General features: G+C 54.8%; 2 non-coding genes across 2 annotated transcripts; both read left to right on the top strand.

Annotated features, from left to right (window-relative positions):
- Window positions 1-11,460: 11,460 nt before the first annotated feature.
- Window positions 11,461-13,447, top strand: LOC148345649 (18S ribosomal RNA). The gene has a single exon (XR_015848553.1). It is a non-coding gene; the product is annotated as an 18S ribosomal RNA (ribosomal RNA).
- Window positions 13,448-14,789: 1,342 nt separating this feature from the next.
- On the top strand, window positions 14,790-14,943 carry LOC148345648 (5.8S ribosomal RNA). Its single transcript, XR_015848572.1, has one exon. It is a non-coding gene; the product is annotated as a 5.8S ribosomal RNA (ribosomal RNA).
- Window positions 14,944-15,000: the final 57 nt, after the last annotated feature.

The following is a 15,000-nucleotide window of genomic DNA, read 5'->3' as shown; positions in this document are numbered from 1 at the left end:
CGCGCACAATTCCCCAAACACCGGCACGGATTTCAGCCACTATTGGCGGGCACAAGTCCCCCAACACTAGCCCGGGATTCAGCCACTAGTGGCGGGCACGATTCCCCAAACACCGGTCCGATAATACGCGCGCATATCCCCAAACACCGGCCCGATAATACGCGCACAATTCCCCAAACACCGGCGCGGATTTCAGCCACTATTGGCGGGCACAAGTCCCCCAACACTAGCCCGGGATTCAGCCACTAGTGGCGGGCACGATTCCCCAAACACCGGCCCGATAATACGCGCGCATATCCCCAAACACCGGCCCGATAATACGCGCACAATTCCCCAAACACCGGCCCGATAATACGCGCGCAATTCCCCAAACACCGGCCCGATAATACGCGCGCAAATCGCCAAACACCGGCCCGATAATACGCGCACAATTCCCCAAACACCGGCCCGATAATACGCGCGCAATTCCCCAAACACCGGCCCGATAATACGCGCGCAATTCCCCAAACACCGGCCCGGATTTCAGCCACTATTGGAGGGCACAAGTCCCCCAACACTAGCCCAGTTCTCAGCCACTAGTGGCGGGCACAATTCCCCAAACACCGGCCCGATAATACGCGCGCATATCCCCAAACACCGGCCCGATAAAACGCGCACAATTCCCCAAACACCGGCGCGGATTTCAGCCACTATTGGCGGGCACAAGTCCCCCAACACTAGCCCGGGATTCAGCCACTAGTGGCGGGCACGATTCCCCAAACACCGGTCCGATAATACGCGCGCATATCCCCAAACACCGGCCCGATAATACGCGCACAATTCCCCAAACACCGGCCCGATAATACGCGCGCAATTCCCCAAACACCGGTCCGATAATACGCGCGCATATCCCCAAACACCGGCCCGATAATACGCGCACAATTCCCCAAACACCGGCCCGGATTTCAGCCACTAGTGGCGGGCACAAGTCCCCAAACACTAGCCAAGTTCTCAGCCACTATTGGCGGGCACAAGTCCCCCAACACTAGCCAAGTTCTCAGCCACTAGTGGCGGGCACAATTCCCCAAACACCGGTCCGATAATACGCGCGCATATCCCCAAACACCGGCCCGATAATACGCGCACAATTCCCCAAACACCGGCGCGGATTTCAGCCACTATTGGCGGGCACAAGTCCCCCAACACTAGCCCGGGATTCAGCCACTAGTGGCGGGCACGATTCCCCAAACACCGGTCCGATAATACGCGCGCATATCCCCAAACACCGGCCCGATAATACGCGCACAATTCCCCAAACACCGGCGCGGATTTCAGCCACTATTGGCGGGCACAAGTCCCCAAACACTAGCCAAGTTCTCAGCCACTAGTGGCGGGCACAATTCCCCAAACACCGGTCCGATAATACGCGCGCATATCCCCAAACACCGGCCCGATAATACGCGCACAATTCCCCAAACACCGGCGCGGATTTCAGCCACTATTGGCGGGCACAAGTCCCCCAACACTAGCCCGGGATTCAGCCACTAGTGGCGGGCACGATTCCCCAAACACCGGCCCGATAATACGCGCGCAATTCCCCAAACACCGGTCCGATAATACGCGCGCATATCCCCAAACACCGGCCCGATAATACGCGCACAATTCCCCAAACACCGGCGCGGATTTCAGCCACTATTGGCGGGCACAAGTCCCCCAACACTAGCCCGGGATTCAGCCACTAGTGGCGGGCACGATTCCCCAAACACCGGTCCGATAATACGCGCGCATATCCCCAAACACCGGCCCGATAATACGCGCACAATTCCCCAAACACCGGCCCGATAATACGCGCGCAATTCCCCAAACACCGGTCCGATAATACGCGCGCATATCCCCAAACACCGGCCCGATAATACGCGCACAATTCCCCAAACACCGGCCCGGATTTCAGCCACTAGTGGCGGGCACAAGTCCCCAAACACTAGCCAAGTTCTCAGCCACTAGTGGCGGGCACAATTCCCCAAACACCGGCCCGATAATACGCGCGCAAATCCCCAAACACCGGCCCGATAATACGCGCACAATTCCCCAAACACCGGCCCGATAATACGCGCGCAATTCCCCAAACACCGGCGCGGATTTCAGCCACTATTGGCGGGCACAAGTCCCCCAACACTAGCCCGGGATTCAGCCACTAGTGGCGGGCACGATTCCCCAAACACCGGCCCGATAATACGCGCGCATATCCCCAAACACCGGCCCGATAATACGCGCACAATTCCCCAAACACCGGCCCGATAATACGCGCGCAATTCCCCAAACACCGGCCCGATAATACGCGCGCAAATCCCCAAACACCGGCCCGATAATACGCGCACAATTCCCCAAACACCGGTCCGATAATACGCGCGCATATCCCCAAACACCGGCCCGATAATACGCGCACAATTCCCCAAACACCGGCGCGGATTTCAGCCACTATTGGCGGGCACAAGTCCCCCAACACTAGCCCGGGATTCAGCCACTAGTGGCGGGCACGATTCCCCAAACACCGGTCCGATAATACGCGCGCATATCCCCAAACACCGGCCCGATAATACGCGCACAATTCCCCAAACACCGGCGCGGATTTCAGCCACTATTGGCGGGCACAAGTCCCCCAACACTAGCCCGGGATTCAGCCACTAGTGGCGGGCACGATTCCCCAAACACCGGCCCGATAATACGCGCGCAATTCCCCAAACACCGGCCCGATAATACGCGCACATTTCCCCAAACACCGGCGCGGATTTCAGCCACTATTGGCGGGCACAAGTCCCCCAACACTAGCCCGGGATTCAGCCACTATTGGCGGGCACAAGTCCCCCAACACTAGCCCGGGATTCAGCCACTAGTGGCGGGCACGATTCCCCAAACACCGGCCCGGCGCTGAGTATATGGCCTCCGAAAGGCCCATACATTCAGACGGGTCCATGTATTTTCAACGACAGCAGCAGTACCGCCAAAATCCATGCAGCGGCGCTGGATTTATGGCCTCCGAAAGGCCCATTCATTCAGACGGGTCCATGTATTTTCAGCGACAGCCGCAGTACCGCCAAAATCCATGCAGAGGCGCTGAGTTTATGGCCTCCGAAAGGCCCATTCATTCAGACGGGTCCATGTATTTTCAGCGACAGCAGCAGTACCGCCAAAATCCATGCAGCGGCGCTGTATTTATGGCCTCCGAAAGGCCCATTCATTACCAACGGGGCTGCAGTAGCATCCCGCGGCCACGCAGGGGCAGATATTGTGAGGGAATTACATGGTAGTGGACGGAGCGCCCATGCATTTCCAATGGGAGTGCAGTACCTCAAAAATCCGCTCCAAGCCACCGAACTTGAGGGCCCGACGTTCCCTCAACACTAGCCCAGTGCAATCGACATTTCGTTCTGTGTACATTGTTACACAGAATGACAATACAAGGGAATTATTATTATTATTATTATTGTTATGTATTCAGCCACTAGTGGCGGGCACAATACCCCAAACACTGGCCCGGCGCTGGCTGAGTTTATGGCCTCTGAAAGGCCCATACATTCAGACGGGTCCATGTATTTTCAGTTTTCCGTAGCAGGTGTGATTGTTTGTTTAATTAGGTAGTTTGTGTTGGTGACGGTGTTCCTAACTGTGGTGGCTTGTTTGTAGAATGTGGGGCCCTGCGTTTGTGTTATGTTGATTTCTGGTAATTTACTTTTTACTAAGTAGTCTTTCAGGTTTTTGTTTCTTTTAAAGGCTGAGATGATTTTGTAATCTTGGATTATGCTTGTGTTCTGTAGTGTCTGATTTATATTTTGTCCATTCATTCAGACGGGTCCATGTATTTTCAGCGACAGCCGCAGTACCGCCAAAATCCATGCAGCGGCGCTGGATTTATGGCCTCCGAAAGGCCCATTCATTCAGACGGGTCCATGTATTTTCAGCGACAGCCGCAGTACCGCCAAAATCCATGCAGAGGCGCTGAGTTTATGGCCTCCGAAAGGCCCATTCATTCAGACGGGTCCATGTATTTTCAGCGACAGCAGCAGTACCGCCAAAATCCATGCAGCGGCGCTGTATTTATGGCCTCCGAAAGGCCCATTCATTACCAACGGGGCTGCAGTAGCATCCCGCGGCCACGCAGGGGCAGATATTGTGAGGGAATTACATGGTAGTGGACGGAGCGCCCATGCATTTCCAATGGGAGTGCAGTACCTCAAAAATCCGCTCCAAGCCACCGAACTTGAGGGCCCGACGTTCCCTCAACACTAGCCCAGTGCAATCGACATTTCGTTCTGTGTACATTGTTACACAGAATGACAATACAAGGGAATTATTATTATTATTATTATTATTATGTATTCAGCCACTAGTGGCGGGCACAATACCCCAAACACTGGCCCGGCGCTGGCTGAGTTTATGGCCTCCGAAAGGCCCATACATTCAGACGGGTCCATGTATTTTCAGTTTTCCGTAGCAGGTGTGATTGTTTGTTTAATTAGGTAGTTTGTGTTGGTGACGGTGTTCCTAACTGTGTTGGCTTGTTTGTAGAATGTGGGGCCCTGCGTTTGTGTTATGTTGATTTCTGGTAATTTACTTTTTACTAAGTAGTCTTTCAGGTTTTTGTTTCTTTTAAAGGCTGAGATGATTTTGTAATCTTGGATTATGCTTGTGTTCTGTAGTGTCTGATTTATATTTTGTCCATTCATTCAGACGGGTCCATGTATTTTCAGCGACAGCCGCAGTACCGCCAAAATCCATGCAGCGGCGCTGAGTTTATGGCCTCCGAAAGGCCCATTCATTCAGACGGGTCCATGTATTTTCAGCGACAGCCGCAGTACCGCCAAAATCCATGCAGCGGCGCTGGGTTTATGGAATCCGAAAGGCCCATTCATTCAGACGGGTCCATGTATTTTCAACGACAGCCGCAGTACCGCCAAAATCCATGCAGCGGCGCTGTATTTATGGCCTCCGAAAGGCCCATTCATTCCCAACGGGGCAGCAGTAGCATCGCGCGGCCACGCGGGGGCAGATATTGTGAGGGAATTACATTGTAGTGGACGGAGCGCCCATGCATTTCCAATGGGAGTGCAGTACCTCAAAAATCCGCTCCAAGCCACCGAACTTGAGGGCCCGACGTTCCCTCAACACTAGCCCAGTGCAATCGACATTTCGTTCTGTGTACATTGTTACACAGAATGACAATACAAGGGAATTATTATTATTATTATTATTATTATGTATTCAGCCACTAGTGGCGGGCACAATACCCCAAACACTGGCCCGGCGCTGGCTGAGTTTATGGCCTCCGAAAGGCCCATACATTCAGACGGGTCCATGTATTTTCAGTTTTCCGTAGCAGGTGTGATTGTTTGTTTAATTAGGTAGTTTGTGTGGGTGACGGTGTTCCTAACTGTGGTGGCTTGTTTGTAGAATGTGGGGCCCTGCGTTTGTGTTATGTTGATTTCTGGTAATTTACTTTTTACTAAGTAGTCTTTCAGGTTTTTGTTTCTTTTAAAGGCTGAGATGATTTTGTAATCTTGGATTATGCTTGTGTTCTGTAGTGTCTGATTTATATTTTGTCCATTCATTCAGACGGGTCCATGTATTTTCAGCGACAGCCGCAGTACCGCCAAAATCCATGCAGCGGCGCTGGATTTATGGCCTCCGAAAGGCCCATTCATTCAGACGGGTCCATGTATTTTCAGCGACAGCCGCAGTACCGCCAAAATCCATGCAGAGGCGCTGAGTTTATGGCCTCCGAAAGGCCCATTCATTCAGACGGGTCCATGTATTTTCAGCGACAGCAGCAGTACCGCCAAAATCCATGCAGCGGCGCTGTATTTATGGCCTCCGAAAGGCCCATTCATTACCAACGGGGCTGCAGTAGCATCCCGCGGCCACGCAGGGGCAGATATTGTGAGGGAATTACATGGTAGTGGACGGAGCGCCCATGCATTTCCAATGGGAGTGCAGTACCTCAAAAATCCGCTCCAAGCCACCGAACTTGAGGGCCCGACGTTCCCTCAACACTAGCCCAGTGCAATCGACATTTCGTTCTGTGTACATTGTTACACAGAATGACAATACAAGGGAATTATTATTATTATTATTATTATTATGTATTCAGCCACTAGTGGCGGGCACAATACCCCAAACACTGGCCCGGCGCTGGCTGAGTTTATGGCCTCCGAAAGGCCCATACATTCAGACGGGTCCATGTATTTTCAGTTTTCCGTAGCAGGTGTGATTGTTTGTTTAATTAGGTAGTTTGTGTGGGTGACGGTGTTCCTAACTGTGGTGGCTTGTTTGTAGAATGTGGGGCCCTGCGTTTGTGTTATGTTGATTTCTGGTAATTTACTTTTTACTAAGTAGTCTTTCAGGTTTTTGTTTCTTTTAAAGGCTGAGATGATTTTGTAATCTTGGATTATGCTTGTGTTCTGTAGTGTCTGATTTATATTTTGTCCATTCATTCAGACGGGTCCATGTATTTTCAGCGACAGCCGCAGTACCGCCAAAATCCATGCAGCGGCGCTGAGTTTATGGCCTCCGAAAGGCCCATTCATTCAGACGGGTCCATGTATTTTCAGCGACAGCCGCAGTACCGCCAAAATCCATGCAGCGGCGCTGGGTTTATGGAATCCGAAAGGCCCATTCATTCAGACGGGTCCATGTATTTTCAACGACAGCCGCAGTACCGCCAAAATCCATGCAGCGGCGCTGTATTTATGGCCTCCGAAAGGCCCATTCATTCCCAACGGGGCAGCAGTAGCATCGCGCGGCCACGCGGGGGCAGATATTGTGAGGGAATTACATTGTAGTGGACGGAGCGCCCATGCATTTCCAATGGGAGTGCAGTACCTCAAAAATCCGCTCCAAGCCACCGAACTTGAGGGCCCGACGTTCCCTCAACACTAGCCCAGTGCAATCGACATTTCGTTCTGTGTACATTGTTACACAGAATGACAATACAAGGGAATTATTATTATTATTATTATTATTATGTATTCAGCCACTAGTGGCGGGCACAATACCCCAAACACTGGCCCGGCGCTGGCTGAGTTTATGGCCTCCGAAAGGCCCATACATTCAGACGGGTCCATGTATTTTCAGTTTTCCGTAGCAGGTGTGATTGTTTGTTTAATTAGGTAGTTTGTGTGGGTGACGGTGTTCCTAACTGTGGTGGCTTGTTTGTAGAATGTGGGGCCCTGCGTTTGTGTTATGTTGATTTCTGGTAATTTACTTTTTACTAAGTAGTCTTTCAGGTTTTTGTTTCTTTTAAAGGCTGAGATGATTTTGTAATCTTGGATTATGCTTGTGTTCTGTAGTGTCTGATTTATATTTTGTCCATTCATTCAGACGGGTCCATGTATTTTCAGCGACAGCCGCAGTACCGCCAAAATCCATGCAGCGGCGCTGGATTTATGGCCTCCGAAAGGCCCATTCATTCAGACGGGTCCATGTATTTTCAGCGACAGCCGCAGTACCGCCAAAATCCATGCAGAGGCGCTGAGTTTATGGCCTCCGAAAGGCCCATTCATTCAGACGGGTCCATGTATTTTCAGCGACAGCAGCAGTACCGCCAAAATCCATGCAGCGGCGCTGTATTTATGGCCTCCGAAAGGCCCATTCATTACCAACGGGGCTGCAGTAGCATCCCGCGGCCACGCAGGGGCAGATATTGTGAGGGAATTACATGGTAGTGGACGGAGCGCCCATGCATTTCCAATGGGAGTGCAGTACCTCAAAAATCCGCTCCAAGCCACCGAACTTGAGGGCCCGACGTTCCCTCAACACTAGCCCAGTGCAATCGACATTTCGTTCTGTGTACATTGTTACACAGAATGACAATACAAGGGAATTATTATTATTATTATTATTATTATGTATTCAGCCACTAGTGGCGGGCACAATACCCCAAACACTGGCCCGGCGCTGGCTGAGTTTATGGCATCCGAAAGGCCCATACATTCAGACGGGTCCATGTATTTTCAGTTTTCCGTAGCAGGTGTGATTGTTTGTTTAATTAGGTAGTTTGTGTGGGTGACGGTGTTCCTAACTGTGGTGGCTTGTTTGTAGAATGTGGGGCCCTGCGTTTGTGTTATGTTGATTTCTGGTAATTTACTTTTTACTAAGTAGTCTTTCAGGTTTTTGTTTCTTTTAAAGGCTGAGATGATTTTGTAATCTTGGATTATGCTTGTGTTCTGTAGTGTCTGATTTATATTTTGTCCATTCATTCAGACGGGTCCATGTATTTTCAGCGACAGCCGCAGTACCGCCAAAATCCATGCAGCGGCGCTGAGTTTATGGCCTCCGAAAGGCCCATTCATTCAGACGGGTCCATGTATTTTCAGCGACAGCCGCAGTACCGCCAAAATCCATGCAGCGGCGCTGGGTTTATGGAATCCGAAAGGCCCATTCATTCAGACGGGTCCATGTATTTTCAACGACAGCCGCAGTACCGCCAAAATCCATGCAGCGGCGCTGTATTTATGGCCTCCGAAAGGCCCATTCATTCCCAACGGGGCAGCAGTAGCATCGCGCGGCCACGCGGGGGCAGATATTGTGAGGGAATTACATTGTAGTGGACGGAGCGCCCATGCATTTCCAATGGGAGTGCAGTACCTCAAAAATCCGCTCCAAGCCACCGAACTTGAGGGCCCGACGTTCCCTCAACACTAGCCCAGTGCAATCGACATTTCGTTCTGTGTACATTGTTACACAGAATGACAATACAAGGGAATTATTATTATTATTATTATTATTATGTATTCAGCCACTAGTGGCGGGCACAATACCCCAAACACTGGCCCGGCGCTGGCTGAGTTTATGGCCTCCGAAAGGCCCATACATTCAGACGGGTCCATGTATTTTCAGTTTTCCGTAGCAGGTGTGATTGTTTGTTTAATTAGGTAGTTTGTGTGGGTGACGGTGTTCCTAACTGTGGTGGCTTGTTTGTAGAATGTGGGGCCCTGCGTTTGTGTTATGTTGATTTCTGGTAATTTACTTTTTACTAAGTAGTCTTTCAGGTTTTTGTTTCTTTTAAAGGCTGAGATGATTTTGTAATCTTGGATTATGCTTGTGTTCTGTAGTGTCTGATTTATATTTTGTCCATTCATTCAGACGGGTCCATGTATTTTCAGCGACAGCCGCAGTACCGCCAAAATCCATGCAGCGGCGCTGGATTTATGGCCTCCGAAAGGCCCATTCATTCAGACGGGTCCATGTATTTTCAGCGACAGCCGCAGTACCGCCAAAATCCATGCAGAGGCGCTGAGTTTATGGCCTCCGAAAGGCCCATTCATTCAGACGGGTCCATGTATTTTCAGCGACAGCAGCAGTACCGCCAAAATCCATGCAGCGGCGCTGTATTTATGGCCTCCGAAAGGCCCATTCATTACCAACGGGGCTGCAGTAGCATCCCGCGGCCACGCAGGGGCAGATATTGTGAGGGAATTACATGGTAGTGGACGGAGCGCCCATGCATTTCCAATGGGAGTGCAGTACCTCAAAAATCCGCTCCAAGCCACCGAACTTGAGGGCCCGACGTTCCCTCAACACTAGCCCAGTGCAATCGACATTTCGTTCTGTGTACATTGTTACACAGAATGACAATACAAGGGAATTATTATTATTATTATTATTATTATGTATTCAGCCACTAGTGGCGGGCACAATACCCCAAACACTGGCCCGGCGCTGGCTGAGTTTATGGCCTCCGAAAGGCCCATACATTCAGACGGGTCCATGTATTTTCAGTTTTCCGTAGCAGGTGTGATTGTTTGTTTAATTAGGTAGTTTGTGTGGGTGACGGTGTTCCTAACTGTGGTGGCTTGTTTGTAGAATGTGGGGCCCTGCGTTTGTGTTATGTTGATTTCTGGTAATTTACTTTTTACTAAGTAGTCTTTCAGGTTTTTGTTTCTTTTAAAGGCTGAGATGATTTTGTAATCTTGGATTATGCTTGTGTTCTGTAGTGTCTGATTTATATTTTGTCCATTCATTCAGACGGGTCCATGTATTTTCAGCGACAGCCGCAGTACCGCCAAAATCCATGCAGCGGCGCTGAGTTTATGGCCTCCGAAAGGCCCATTCATTCAGACGGGTCCATGTATTTTCAGCGACAGCCGCAGTACCGCCAAAATCCATGCAGCGGCGCTGGGTTTATGGAATCCGAAAGGCCCATTCATTCAGACGGGTCCATGTATTTTCAACGACAGCCGCAGTACCGCCAAAATCCATGCAGCGGCGCTGTATTTATGGCCTCCGAAAGGCCCATTCATTCCCAACGGGGCAGCAGTAGCATCGCGCGGCCACGCGGGGGCAGATATTGTGAGGGAATTACATTGTAGTGGACGGAGCGCCCATGTATTCCTATGGCCAATGCATTTCCAATGGGAGTGCAGTACCTCAAAAATCCGCTAGAGGGCCCCGAACTTGAGGGCCCGGCGTTCCCTCAAGTGCCGATTTTATACCCCCTTCTCCAGCCGACAGCCAGAATTATATTAGGGACTCGCAATTTTGAGAGGTGAGCACCAGGGCTAATCAGCGGCCACCCGTGACCATTGAGTCCGACAGAGCAGAGGCTAGGGGCGGCCTCGCATCTCGCAATTACCGAGGGAAGATGCCGGTTCTCGAAAAATTTCTAAGTTTTTCAAATTTTAAAGTATTGAAGTATTTAGGGCGCTTCCCGCGGCCCTGGCTTTTGCATGTACCCCTCTAAGCTCCGGTTCTCGAAAAATGTCTAAGTTTTTCAAACTTTAAAGTATTGAAGCCGGACTTCCGCGGAGGCTGACAGGGGGCCTCCATCGAAGCACCCTTCACCCCCGGGTGAGCCGGCGTCGGCCCACGGGCCTGCCGGTTCCCCAACTGAGCGATTGGCACACGAGACCCGCCTCGGAGGGCCCACGTCGGCCGGCGCAAGCCGGTGTTCGGGCGTGCGGCTCCTCCGGCTTTGCGGGTCAAGCTCCAGCGCCGAGGATACTAGGCAAACGTTGGGCCCCCCCGAGCCGAGTGGATACCCGCCTCAGAAAGAGCTGGGGCGGTACGTACGGACGGCCTCACTAAGAGGGAACGGAAGCTACTAAAGCACACGTATAACTGTCCGATGTGCGAACGAAAGTGAGGCCGGACGAATCCGATACGAGTTACGAGTGAGGCGGGATCCACGGCTGGCACTCGCGGGGCCCTCTTGCGAAACCATGCCTCGGCGTGAACCTTTTGGCGGCAGAACCAAGACGAACCGAGGTCGAGCTTCCGTCTCGAGCCACACCCAGACGTCCGACCGTCGCGGAGCCCGACGCCACGCGTGCTAGGGCTCCGCGCGAAACATCGTTTCACGACACCCGCTCGTCAGCCCGTCCGAACGTATACGAGTGTCGCGCGGCCCCCCGGGCCCGGCTGTAGCCACAGCCTCGTCCCGGACCAGGGCCGCACCGCCACCAGCAGCGCCCCCCCGGCGGCAGACGCACTCTGGTTGATCCTGCCAGTAGCATATGCTTGTTTTCAAGATTAAGCCATGCATGTCTAAGTACGAATGGCCAGTACAGTGAAACTGCGAACGGCTCATTAAATCAGTTATGGTTCCTTTGATCGCTCCACCGTTACTTGGATAACTGTGGCAAATCCAGAGCTAATACATGCAAACGAGCGCCGACTCGCGGGCGGGGCTCCGGCCTCGCCCCGGGGACGCGTGCATTTATCAGACACAAAAACCCACGCGGTGTCCGGCGGGCGGGGGCTCAGCCGTCGCGCGCGTCCCCCGCGTCCGGCCTCCGCCTCTCCGGGCGGGGGCGTAAGCGGCGCGGGCGGCTCCGCGCGCGCCGGTCCTCGTTCCGCCGGCCCGGCCCCCCCTTTGTGTTGACTCAGGATAACCTCGTGCCGATCGCTCGCCCACCCGAGGCGGCGACGACTCATTCGAATGTCTGCCCTATCAACTTTCGATGGTAGACTCTGCGCCTACCATGGTGACCACGGGTAACGGGGAATCAGGGTTCGATTCCGGAGAGGGAGCATGAGAAACGGCTACCACATCCAAGGAAGGCAGCAGGCGCGCAAATTACCCACTCCCGACACGGGGAGGTAGTGACGAAAAATAACAATACGGGACTCGTTCGAGTCTCCGTAATTGGAATGAGCCGAACACAAACCCATCGGCCAGCATCCATTGGAGGGCAAGTCTGGTGCCAGCAGCCGCGGTAATTCCAGCTCCAATAGCGTATTTTAAAGTTGCTGCAGTTAAAAAGCTCCTAGTTGGACCCCGGGACGCGAGCTGACGGTCCGCCGCGAGGCGTGCATCCGTCTGTCCCAGCCCCTGCCTCTCGGCAAAAGCCCCCGTGATGCCCTTCGCTGGGTGTCACTCGCGGGGCCCGAAGCGTTTACTTTGAGGAAATTAGAGTGTTCAAAGCAGGCCACACGGCCGCCCCTGCATATCGCAGCTGGGAATAATGGAATAGGACTCCGGTTCTATTTTGTGGGTTGTCATGAACTGGGGCCATGATTAAGAGGGACGGCCGGGGGCATTCGTACTGCGCCGCTAGAGGTGAAATTCTTGGACCGGCGCAAGACGGACGAGAGCGAAAGCATTTGCCAAGAATGTTTTCATTAATCAAGAACGAAAGTCGGAGGTTCGAAGACGATCAGATACCGTCCTAGTTCCGACCATAAACGATGCCGACTCGCGATCCGGCGGCGTTATTCCCATGACCCGCCGAGCAGCACCCGGGAAACCGACCAAGTGTCTGGGTTCCGGGGGGAGTATTGTTGCAAAGCTGAAACTTAAAGGAATTGACGGAAGGGCACCACCAGGAGTGGAGCATGCGGCTTAATTTGACTCAACACGGGAAACCTCACCCGGCCCGGACACGGAAAGGATTGACAGATTGAAGGCTCTTTCTCGATACCGTGGGTGGTGGTGCATGGCCGTTCGTAGTTGGTGGAGCGATTTGTCTGGTTAATTCCGATAACGAACGAGACTCAAACATACTAAATAGTACCGCGGCCCCCCGCGCGGTCGGCGGCAGAAAACTTCTTAGAGGGACAAGTGGCTCTCAGCCACACGAGAATGAGCAATAACAGGTCTGTGATGCCCTTAGATGTCCGGGGCTGCACGCGCGCCACACTGAGCGTATAAGCGCGTCGTCTATCCCCGCGCCGGCAGGCGCGGGTAATCCTATGAACCCCGCTCGTGACAGGGCCTGGGGATTGCAATTATTTCCCACCAACGAGGAATTCCCAGTAAGCGCGGGTCATTAGCCTGCGTTGATTAAGTCCCTGCCCTTTGTACACACCGCCCGTCGCTACTACCGATCGGATGGCTTAGTGAGGTCCTCGGATAGTCCCCGCCGGGGCCGGCCCCGGCTCCGGCGGTGTGCCAGAAGACGGTCGAACTTGACTATCTAGAGGAAGTAAAAGTCGTAACAAGGTTTCTGTAGGTGAACCTGCAGAAGGATCATTAACGTACGAGCGGCAGCAGATCCGCCTCGGTACACCCCCGACGAGCCAGACGCCGAGGGCGGCGGGTCGTCGCAGGCGGAGGAAGAGGGTAGACCGGGACGGGACGGGACGGGGGGCGCGGCGCGGGTCACTCCCGGGCCGCGCGTCGGAGCGAGTTCGGCGGGCGCCACGCGGCGCGGCGCGACGCGAGAAAAGGCGGCGGGCGATGTCGCGCTACCTCCGTGCGAGCGGGGTAGCGCGCTCGTCCGACGACCCCAGTAGCGCGGCGCGGCGCGACGACAGGCGACCGCCAGCGACGGGCGAAAGGCGGCGGCCGTGCGCGGGACCCCCGTAACCGGGGAATCCCCCTATGCCGACGACCCTAGCTCGGCGCGGTTCTCGCGCTTCCGGCGCGCGCTTCCTGGGCGGCACTCGCCTCGACGACCTCCCGTCCTTTAAAGGTAACGGTTCGGGCCGGCGCCCCGGCGTCCGTCCGCCCGTCGGTGTCGCGTGTCCGTGCGGCGCGGGGCTGCTCTCGGCGAGGGTCGCCGAGCAAGCGGATCCCCGCACGGATCACAACGGCCGTATGGCGGCGGCGTCGGGACGCCCGCCCGAGACGAAGGTTCAGGGCGACGAAACGGTGCTCCCACCGGCTACCTTTTTCCCCGGCCAAACGCGTCCGTCGGCCGGAGCCCTCGAGGGGCCGCGTAGCGCGCGCGTGGGCCGGCCCCCGGACACCGGAGTCCCTCCCGGGGCTCCGGACACCGGGGGTTCGGTTCCGCGCGGTCCGCCGCGGTCTCCTCTGTCCATCCATAGTCCGGGCAGGCCGCGGCCGGGTCGGGGGCCAGTCCCCCCTCGGTGTCAGCGCGGTCGCGCCGCCCTTGTAAACCAAACCCACTCGCTGACGGGTAGCAACACCCAAAGCGTCGCTTCGCGGCGCGGCGGGGCTTCCAAGTCGGATGGCCTTCCGGGGTCCGGGTAGGAGACGCCGGGGGCCGGCCTCAGCGCCGAGCCCCCGACCTACCCGGCGAGTCCGGTCGCCGAGTCGTGTCAGGCCCGAGCGGGAGACGCCGGGCGCCGGCCTCAGCGCCGAGCGCCCGACCTACCCGGGCCGACGCACGTCTCGGGCGCCGTCGCGGCCCCGAGCGGGAGACGCCGGGCGCCGGCCTCAGCGCCGCGCGCCCGACCCGCTCGGCTCGTCGCGGCGTCGCGCGTATCGCGCCCGTCGGTAACCGCGCCGCGGGTTAGGGGCTCGCTCGCGGGAGCGACCGAACGGCACCCGCGGCGCGTTCGTCTCCGGTACAAACCCTGTCGTGAATTTGTCTCCGATCGTCCCGGGCGGACGTAAAAGGGCCCAAACGTACGACTCTTAGCGGTGGATCACTCGGCTCGTGCGTCGATGAAGAACGCAGCTAGCTGCGAGAACTAATGTGATTTGCAGGACACATTGATCATCGACACTTTGAACGCACATTGCGGCCCCGGTTTTACCCCGGGGCCACGCCTGTCTGAGCGGCGCTTTCCAATCGATCGGACGCGGGCCGGGCCCTCCGCGACATTCCGCCGGTCCGTCCG

This window comes from Urocampus carinirostris, unplaced genomic scaffold (assembly GCF_059441175.1).
Source record: "Urocampus carinirostris isolate Australia breed hairy pipefish unplaced genomic scaffold, RoL_Ucar_1.0 HiC_scaffold_36, whole genome shotgun sequence".
Lineage (NCBI taxonomy): Eukaryota > Metazoa > Chordata > Actinopteri > Syngnathiformes > Syngnathidae > Urocampus > Urocampus carinirostris.
This window is presented reverse-complemented; position numbering and strand designations above follow the sequence as displayed.